The sequence below is a fragment of the Coffea arabica genome, chromosome 5e (assembly GCF_036785885.1).
Source record: "Coffea arabica cultivar ET-39 chromosome 5e, Coffea Arabica ET-39 HiFi, whole genome shotgun sequence".
Classification (NCBI taxonomy): Eukaryota; Viridiplantae; Streptophyta; class Magnoliopsida; order Gentianales; family Rubiaceae; genus Coffea; species Coffea arabica.
Window position 1 is genome coordinate 15,239,372 of NC_092318.1, and position 9,199 is coordinate 15,248,570.

Below are 9,199 nucleotides of genomic sequence, written 5' to 3' on the forward strand. Positions count from 1 at the left end.
AAGAATATCCAATTTCAACATACTTGCTTGTCTTCTCGAGTTATCTCACTCATTTATCCATTGATAATTATTAGCCGCCATTTCCATTAAATTTTGAACTTCTAGGGGTGATTTTCCCGTTAACACTCCACCTGCGGTTGCATCAATTATAGTTTTAGTTTGAAAAGACGAGTCATTATAAAATGTTTGCACTATAAGCTAATCGAAAAGTCTATAATGTGGACATTTCTTTAGCAAGTTCCTTAACCTTTTCCAAGTTTCATATAATGACTTACCATCATGTTGGCTAAAACTAGTTTTATCCATTCTAAGTTTAGCCATCTTGCCGGGTGAGAAATATTTATTTAAGAAAATATAAAATAAATCATCCCATGTAGTGAAAGTATTAGAAGCATAAGAGTACAACCATATATTGGCTTTATCATGCAATGAAAAAGGAAATAACCTAAGTCTAATAGTATCTTCACTTCATTCATTTTTATAGTATCATATATCTCTAAACATGTAGCCAAGTGAGCATTTAAATCTTCTACGGCATTACCTCCAAATTGAGACTGTTGAACCGTTTGTATGAGAGATGGTTCAATTTGAAAATTATTAATATTTACCATAATCCTTGCTATGCTTATTTGTGATCTTTACATCCCCGGTAGAGCAAAATTTCCAAGGGCTCGCCTATTTACTTCTTGTTCCGCCATTTCTTCTTCGAAAAGCAATTCGATAGAGATTCCCTCTATTTGGTGTTTTTCTCCTCCACGTATAATGTACTCTTTCTTTATCTCCTTATTATCCTTCAATTTTTGTATCAAAATGAGTAATAACTCATAAAACTCGGTGCATTCACTATATATATTAATCTTGAAATTTCACACCAAACTCTCTGAAATAGATTAAAGAAAATTAAAAAAAAATAAGTCTAAACTAATAGGGATTGTTAGGTCCTAATATTGCCGCTCTCTGGCAATGGCGCCAAAAACTTGACGAATTTCAAACATGCATTCAAATTTAATTTCAAATACTCTCGTTATCTGCAAGTATATAGGTCGTAACTATAGTTTAGGAAGTATAAGGGTCAATCCCATTGGGAGCTTTAATTTCAATTACTAGATATTTATTCCACTCTGTTATTTAGACAACAAATAAGATAAGCAATAAAAGTAATTATGTCAAATAAACTAGAATTGTAAATAAACTTGTAGATGAAATCTTTGAAAAAAATTTACCAAATACAAAGTTCTAGGGCATAGATTCCACTTATGGTCAATAATACAAGTGAAATGATCATTCTCTTGCTACTTACTCTTGTCTTATTAGGGATTCATTTCCAAAGTTAATCAAGACTCACTCTCATGATGAATTGATTGTCACTAATATCATTCTTCCCTACTCTCATGGTGAAGATATAAATGTTAGTTCATATGGTTCAAGAAATGCAACAAGAAAATTCACCCAAGTATATCACTAGTCTTGTGTGTCTATTCTTTAAATTCCATTCATTCTTTTTTCATTATTGTTACTTAATTTTATTGATTAACATCACTAAATGATTTGCAATTGGTGATCAAGCAATTACAAATGTTAAAGCAAGAACAAATGGACTAAAAAGTATAAAATCTAACAAAAATAATTTACATACAACTCATATTCACGGTTCCATTAGCTTTATCTATTCCCCAGAAAAAAAATATTTGGTTCATCATGAAGAGAAAGCAACAAAGTATAAAGGTTCCATGTAACAATTCATATTGACAAGGCTAAAAAGGAAGACTTGAGAAAGCTTAGTCAATGAAGAACAAAGCTCTTCAAGATCTTCAAAGGAGTTTGTTACAAAAAGATCCTTTTGAATGAACTTCTACAAGTGTTTCTCTTCAAAAAGAGAAAATTACTACTACAACTACTTCTACTATTTGGAGGAACTAACTTCACTCCAATTCTTAACTCTTACTCTCCTTTTTACTCCACAACTCCTCTCATTAAACTAGCCACAATTTCATCTATTTATAGGAAAATTTTTCTTTATACAAGATAAAAGAGAAATCATCTTCACCATGTGAACACAAGCAAAAGTAATGCTTCAAAAGTGAAGAAAGAAGGCTACATGATTCTTTCAACTTTGCAATGCTCAAAAAGTGTTAATGAAACTTCTTGACAAGTTAATCTTGCCTCCTTTATGTCGCATCAATCATGGTTGGTCCAACTAGCACCAATTCATCAAGAAGAATCAAGCTGCACAAGTTTTACAACTTGCAAAAGTAGGAACTAACAGAGAAACGAGATCTCAAAACCGGACCTTGGATGAGAATCAATTTTGAGGACCGGGTTCTTCTCAACACAAATTTTCGCCAACCAGTTTCGAACCGTTACTTGGTTAAGAAATGGTTTCTTGCCCTATTTTCTAACTTTATTTCTTGCCCAATTTTTTGACTCTATCTTCACATACTTAAGATTTTTCTTGCTTGATTTGACGATCAAACTTCAATGAAAATTTCATTTCTTACCTGCAAAAGTAGATCATTCAAACAAGTGAATGAAAATTAATGTACTTTTATCATGAGATTACATTTACTAATAAGAGGTTTTTTCACCCTTAATGCTCTTGTTTTTAGCCAAACATGGTTTAAAATCACTTGAAATGGCCACAAAAATGAGGACCGGTTTTTTGGCAAGAATTTAAAGTAACTAGCCCCAAATTTTTTTGGCAAAAAATAAAACTTATCCAATCCTATGCTCCATTCAGAATTCAACAAATACCAAACAAAGAAGCTTAAAAGCAAGAGAAAACATAATGTAGTATTTTTAACAAAAATAACCAAGTAATAGTGGCAAAGAGGGTTGAGGAGCTTTTTACGATGCCTTCAAGAAGACTTCATGGTGATGGTGATGGATTTCTAGTGGAGATGACTGCAACAGCAATGTCTCTCCTCTTGCTCCTTGCCACTTTTCTTTCCCCTTTGTTTTTTTAGAGAGAGGGAATTGAGAGATAGCTATAGGTGTGTGATGTTGTCTGTGTAGAGAGTTTTGTGTGAGTGTCCGAGAGAAGGAAAAAGGAATTGTGTTGTGTGTAATTGTCAAACAAAATTAAGAGTGAGAGGGAGCCGAGAGAGCTTTTGTTTTTTCTAGGAGTTGTTGTATGAGAGTGTGTCTTGTGATGATTATGTTTGATCTTGGTCCAGAAAAATCAACAAAACAAACATGGGTGGTGGAGTGTTTTTTTTGGGTTAATAGTACATTTGGTGAATGAGAAAATGATTGGGGTATGTGGGTTTCAAAAAATTTTGTTAGAATTTTTTCCTTTTAAAAAAAAAAACTTTCAAAAATAAGGAAAATAAGAAAATTCACATCAGCATATATGAAAATAAATTATCAATAGGCAATAAATATTTCTTTTTTTTAAAAAAATAATTTTTATTGATTTATGGAAAAGTCACATAAGAAACAGGAGCGCACAGCTACCGAACCCTCCTACGAAAGCTAGGGAACCCTAATCTATCCAAAAGTATATCCCCACGAACCAGAGGGGGGAGCACCGCAAAGGAGGTAAACACGGAGTCAGTGCCCTCCATCGCACCCATCTTAGCCAACCTGTCCGATGGCTTGTTTGCCTCTCTGTAACAGTGCTTGATGGATCGAAATAGTTGTCGATGTTGCATAAGCTTGTCCAGCTCCACCTGCAACCGCCAAGGAACTAGGGATAACGAGTCCACCTCCAGGTGCAGTACCAAATATCCCCAAGCAACGCATTGATTGACTCCGAAAAGTAAGGCCTTCAATTCAGCATGGAGGCTCGTGGTGACGCCTAGAAAACATGCGAACCCGAGCAGGAAACCCCCCTGAGAATCCCGCACCACTCCACCTTCTCCACTCCGCCCTGGATTCCCAAGCGAACAACCATCCGTATTAACCTTATAACCCACTCCCGGGGCTCTCCATCTGACTGGTAGAATAGTCAGCGTTCGCTGCCGAGCCTGCAAGGCCGAGTGCAAACACTCCCAAGAGCCGTGTGGCCAGGCTAGCGCTGGAAACTGGACCTGTAACAACTCTCTTAGTCACGTCAAGGTGTGAGCCACCACAGTTCTCCCATCTGTCCTGCCGCCGTGCACCACCACCTTAGTACGCGCCTGCCACAATTCCCAACAGATGACATAAGGAAGGATCTGATAAACAAAAGCCAAGAACTGCTGTGGTGCGGGCCGTAGCCACCATGCTACCGCCATATGTCGAACCGTGCAGATACGAGTCGACATTCCCCCTTGAAGCTCAAACGCCCTCCACACCTGCCGGGCAATAAATATTTCAACAAAATATTAAGAAATAAAAATAAACATTAACAATATGGTATCTACACTATCTATTCTTGCACTTCCTATTAAGTTTGCAAAATGTATATTATTATCTGGGAATGAAACTAATTGATACTTATGTGTGTGGCAAAATATAATAATTTTAAAAATATTCTTTTTCGTGTAAAATGTTATAAACATGAGATAATTTTTTTCAAAATACTTTTGTTTTATTTAAAAATAGAACCACATTACAAGGAGAGGAGCTACACCTTACCTCCTGAGAATGTGCAGAATAATAAAAGGAGAGCTGAAGCTGTTATTCTTTTGTTCTACAAAAGCTTGGGAGTCCAAACCAATCCAAATTAACATCACATCTCACAAGTTGGGGCAGATCAATAAACGAATCATACGTAACAGCTACCCTCGAATTAGCACTAACATTTGAAAGTCGATCCGCAGGTTTATTTGCTTCTTGAAGGCAACATGACACATCCTTAAAATAATTTTGATAGTGTATTAGCTCTTGCAACTCTCTTTGCAAATTCCATGGACACCTGGCCCGTCCTTGGATCATCTGAACAAGAATTAAAGAATCAAATTCTAAATGCAAATTGAAATATCCCTGCACAATCCCTAACCGCACAACATACAGCATCGCTTTCAACTCCACTTGCAAACTTGTCATCTCCCCAAAATAGCATGAAAAGCCTAATTAGAAGCTCTCGTCAGAATTTTTGAAAACTCCTCCACTACCACTTCTTCCTGAATTACCTCCTGAGCAGTCGTCCGTATTCAGCTTCACCACAAATTGTGACGATCGTCTCCATCTAATGGCTATAATATTGAAATCCCTTCTCACACCAGCCACCATATCGAAGAAGGTAGGCCACGACAACTTTCACAAACTTTACTCACCGACACCTGCCGCCCTTCAAAAAGAACCTTGTGAGGACCCGAAAAATTTCTTTATTTTAGTTTATTTTATTTCTTGGAATACATTTTTTTTACTTTACTTTATTGTCTTAATTTCCTACATATTTTTATATGTGAGTCAAGTTTTTAAATTATTTTTCTTGTATAAGTTAGTGCATGTTTAGTTTATAGTGCCCACTAAGGAGGTATGTGCAATAAATTGTTGAAGATTAGGAGGAATTTTGTGCAAAGAGATATTATTTTATAAGGTACTAAGGGATAGTTAGAGGTTGACAAGACATTTTAGTAATTGGAAGTCAAAAGAGATGAGGATTAACCATAGAAAGCCACTTGTCACAAAAATCATGGACCTTTGACTTTTGACTAAGACCTTTCTTACTCTTTTATTAACAAAAAAATTGGCCAAAATCCTATCATCTTTCTTCCTCATTTGGCCAACTTTTGAGCAAGGAAAAAGGAGAGAAAAATTTCATCTTTCACCACCAATTCTTGCTTGAATCTTTGGGTTTTCAACTTAAGCTTGCAAACTACTCCGTAAAATGTGACATCTAAGGAAGATTAAGGGTTTTGGTGGACTGATTTGGGAGAAAGAAACACTTGGTTTCCATTTCTTCTTAGGGTATTAAGGTAACTACATCAAGAAACTATTTTTTCTTTTATTACTTGCTTATCAGGAGATTTAAGATTTGATTTTGGTAGTTTTCATGAGAAATTTCATAGTTTAAGTGGTGATTGAATTATTTGTATTTTGATCCGTTTCATTGTGCACCTAAGTATGAATGATTTGTGAAGTTGGATAGATATAATATTTTTTGGAGAATTTTATGCTTACTTTGCCGTTAATGTTATCTCTGAAGTTAATGTGAGTGAGTAAGTGAGTCCTGACGAGAGTTAGGCCGGTCCGCTAACTCTTGGTGTACGATGTAGGGGAAGGTAGGGCTGTCACAGTTGGTATCAGAGTCTAGGTTAGAAGTGATCTGGGTAAAATAAGAAATTTGGTTCTAAGAAACTTCAGTGTGATGCGTTAGGGTGTCATTAAATATGATAAAACTTACCTAAATTGTAAACTATACTTATCCTTGTAGTTCATGGAAGGAAGAAGTGGAGAGGGTGGAAGTGAGCCGCCTAGGAGGCACCTTCGGATTATCGATTATGAGAAGAGTCTAGGAGGACCGATCCGACGTTGGAGTACCGCTAGTCGGACTAGAAGATGTAGTCATTGTCAGAACTACTCCTATGCTGATCATGTGGTTGTGATAGTACTAGATGAGAGGAGGAGATTTAGGTGTGCCAATGTTCGGAACTAAACTGAGATGGCAAGGATGAGAGGCATCATGACGATGCAGGCCAATAGGATTTTGGAGATCCGGGAGGATATATCAATGGAGCAGGAGAGGACAAATGCTTTTAGAGAGCAGCTACAAGTAGTTAATGACTGCCTCACTAGGGTGGCCAGAGAGGTCAGGGATCGAGTTGGAGGCATCAATGATGAGTGTAGAGCGCTAATCCAGAGGGTGATTGGCGCTAACGCACCTGTGGAGGATTAGGGCGACGGAGCCCCTAGAGAGGGAAATTCACCTAGTTCTACTCATGAGCGAGAGTCTGTTAACTCTGTTGGGAATTAGATTAGACCTCCTATGAGCTATGTTTTGACCCTATGTGAGGGATAGTTAGGAAAGCCCTAATTGGTTGTTTTGTACTTTTGGTGTAGTTTTTGTTCACTGTACTTTTGATGTGATCCTGCTACTTATGTACTAGTATGATTTTTGCTTGTACTTGACTTTTATTGTATGATATGTATGAAAGGGTTGTGTTAAATCTATTTGACTTTTGGCTAGTTTATATTTTTACGTTCTACTCATATATCTATGAAATTTTAATTTTTGCATTTGTATTTCGACCCTAGACTTGTTAAAACTGATGGAGGGTAGATATAGTGGATAAGGCCGTGGGCACGGCCCTAAGTAACTCTTGAATGAAGGGGTAATCGCGAACCGGTGGTTGAACAAAATCACGAGCAGGAGGTCCATCCCAATACCCAAGTAGTCACAGCTATTCATCGTATGGCCAATCTTTTAACCCAAATAGTAGATCGTCAGGGCCAAAACCTTGTTAACCAACCTAAAAACCCTGGGAATCATGTGTAGGGGGAGGATAGGGCTCTCGAACGATTCCAAAAATTCTCCCCACCAAAATTTCTTGAAGGACCTGACCCTATTGTAGCCGAGAGGTGGTTGGAGAAAATGATTGATATTTTTATAGTTTTGCGTTATACTGGGGATAGGCAGGTGACCTTTGCTATCTTCCAATTGGAGGGAGCAACCCGTTCTTGGTGAAATGTGATACGAATAAAATGGAAAAGAAAGCAAATCCCGAGGACATGGGTAAATTTCATGAAAGAGTTTAACGCAAAATATTTTTCGCCTTTGATTCAGGAAAAAAAGAGAGGATGAATTTATTAGACTCTGTTAAGGCACCCAAATCGTTGCTGAGTATGAAACTCAATTCACCCAATTGTCTAAATTTGCTCTTGAAGTAGTAGTGACCGAGCAAAGGAGAATAAGGCGCTTCGTATAGGGCTAAATGTCGAGATACAAAAGGACTTAGCAGTAGCCCAAATCAATAAGTTTAGTGACGCCGTAGAGAAAACTCAACGGGTTGAGAATGCGAGACTCCAATTTAGAACTTTTGAAATAAAGAAACGGGGTATGCCTGGTAGTAGTTTTAGACAAGGAAATAAGAATGCACCTCCTAATTTGGAAGGGGGACTGGCAGAATAAGACTTCCGGGGACGCCAAGAGGAGTCCCGTTAAGAGGAGGTCAAGGCGGGAGAGGACAACAAAGAGGTGCCTCACAAGGAGGCTCAGCATCAGCTCCTCGTGTTTCCTGCGGATACTGTGGGAAGCCGAACCATACGGAAGAAAGTTGTTGGCAGAAGGAGAGAAAATGTCTACACTGTGAAAATGCCGATCACCCGATCGCCAACTGTCCCGTTTCGCCTCGAGAAGAGAGTGGGACCCAACTGTCAAATAAGACAAACCTTGAATAATCAAAGGTGGAAGGAAATAGACCGATAGTGCCGGCTCGGGTGTATGCACTAGAGCAACATTAGATCCCTGATTCATCTGACATTGTAGAAGGTACGATCCCTGTATTTCACTGTTTAGCTAATATTTTAATAGATCCCGGTGCTACCCATTCCTTTGTCAACCCCAATTTTATGTGTGAAATTGATGTGAAACCTGCTAAATTACCATATGATTTGGAAGTTAGGACGCCTACAGGTGACCAATGTTCGATTACTAATATGGTTTATAAGAACTGTGAAATTTGGGTTGGAGAGAGAAAATTATTAGAGGATCTAATAAGTTTACCTATTAAGGGGTACGATGTCATTTTAGGTATGGGTTGATTAGCTCAATATGATACTCAATTGGATTGTAAGAGGAAAGTGGTAGAATTTCGCTTACCTGAGGAGGCAATCTTAAGACTAGATGTAAGAGGTCGATTAGTCTCATCTACATTTATTTCAGGGATCAGGGCTAGAAAATTGTTAAATAAAGGAGCGCAAGGTTTCCTAACTTTTCTAATAAATACTCCGATTGATAAGTTGAAGGTAGAAGATGTACCAGTGATAAAGGGGTATCCGGATGTATTTCCTGATGAATTAGTAATTTTACCTCTAGGGAGAGATAGAATTTAAAATCGATTTATTACCCAGGACAGTACCCATCTCTAAAACTCTATATCAGATGGCACCTACTGAATTTAAAGAATTGAAATTACAATTGCAAGATTTATTGGAACGAGCGTTTATTCAATAAAGCGGATCTCCCAATGGAGATCCGGTACTTTTGTTAAGAAGAAAAATGAAAGTTTAAAACTATGTATAGACTACTGGGGGTTGAATGATGTGATAATTAAGAATAAGTACTCTATGCCACACATTGATGAGTTATTTGACCAACTGCAAGGAGCAGTGG

The 9,199-nt window shown here is 37.5% G+C and overlaps 1 non-coding gene across 1 annotated transcript; it reads left to right on the top strand.

Annotated features, from left to right (window-relative positions):
- The first annotated feature begins 208 nt into the window (after window positions 1–208).
- LOC113688719 (small nucleolar RNA R71) lies at window positions 209–315 on the top strand. Its single transcript, XR_003448081.1, has one exon. It is a non-coding gene; the product is annotated as a small nucleolar RNA R71 (small nucleolar RNA).
- Window positions 316–9,199: the final 8,884 nt, after the last annotated feature.